This window comes from Alnus glutinosa, chromosome 11 (assembly GCF_958979055.1).
Source record: "Alnus glutinosa chromosome 11, dhAlnGlut1.1, whole genome shotgun sequence".
In the NCBI taxonomy this organism is placed as follows: Eukaryota; Viridiplantae; Streptophyta; class Magnoliopsida; order Fagales; family Betulaceae; genus Alnus; species Alnus glutinosa.
In genome coordinates this window covers 2,886,774-2,888,089 of record NC_084896.1, presented here as the reverse complement: position 1 = coordinate 2,888,089, position 1,316 = coordinate 2,886,774, and positions in this window count along the sequence as shown.

The following is a 1,316-nucleotide window of genomic DNA, read 5'->3' as shown; positions in this document are numbered from 1 at the left end:
CTCGTCATGTGGACTTTCATCAAACACATGGTAGTCATTATTTTCTAAGTCTGAAGCCTAAGTCTCCATGCCGCTTATCTCAATCACGATGTTCACGAAATAGAACAGGGTTGTAATACAGGTTCTCAAAATTAGATTTTGAATTGTGATTGTCAATATCGCAATCCATCTCCATGTTTTGCATTGCTAGACGTTGGGTTAACTCTGTAACCCGCCTTTGCAAGTCTTCAATCATCGTGTCTTGTACACTCCGTTCATGGTAGGAGACTTCCTCATTCAGAACCTGTCTACGCCGACCACGATCACGATCACCAGTCTGTTAGAAATAATTAAATAACAATTATTTCTTTAACCTAACATGCGCAGTGGAAAATTAAATAGAACAGTTTTAGGCATACCTCTAGCCATATTTGCTCAAGCGTCTCCACGATCCATCTGAAGAACAAGAAAGATTATTTGAGGGATCTTCTAACCTATGCCTATTATCGAATTGCCGTACTGATGGTGTACACAGACTGTTTATTTATAGGCTAGGTCATCCTCCCTTTATAATAAAAAAATTGATTTTAAGGAAAAAGTTGTCTCTAATGTCACATCAGAGACAACTTTTTCCTTAAAACCATTTTTTTTAAGGAAAAGGGGATGAGGGGTGCATTTCTAGCATTTCTCGTCTCAGAGAGTCAAAAATATTCTGAAAAAGGTAATTGAAAAGGGCTTCCGGCCATTGCCACCCCAAAACCTCGCTCACCCATCAGAACACCGTCCATCCCTTGACCTGCTGCTGTGGTTCTCTCCCATGAAGCTGTAGGCCTAAGCGTTTCAAGTGCAGATGCAATACGGTCTTTACAAGTTTCAACCAGTTCCAAAGTGGCCGATCTTAGATAACCAAACTTAATTATTACCGTAGACATGCTTTTGGGTTTAGCTATGACAGTCTTATATTATTTTCAAATAATTATTGTGTTTGCCGTTTGGTGATACTTTAACTGAACACCGACGTATGTTTAGTTGATTATGTTATGGTGATAATATTGTGGTAAATCTATGCTATAGTTTTCCATTAGATTGCTTGGGTGTCATAGACTCAGGTATATTAGCTAGGTTAATAGGCCTATGGCCTTAATAGTTTAATGGGCTTTGAATGTAATAGGTACATTAAGTTAATGGGCCTATGGCTTTAATAGTTTAATAGGTTATGAGTAGGTTTGTAGTCTATATAAACAAGAATTGTAATAGTTATTAGGTATGAAATTTGTAATGTAGTCTTAGACCATAATGGAGGGTGAGCACTTGGAAATGCTCACGGAGGGATGGTA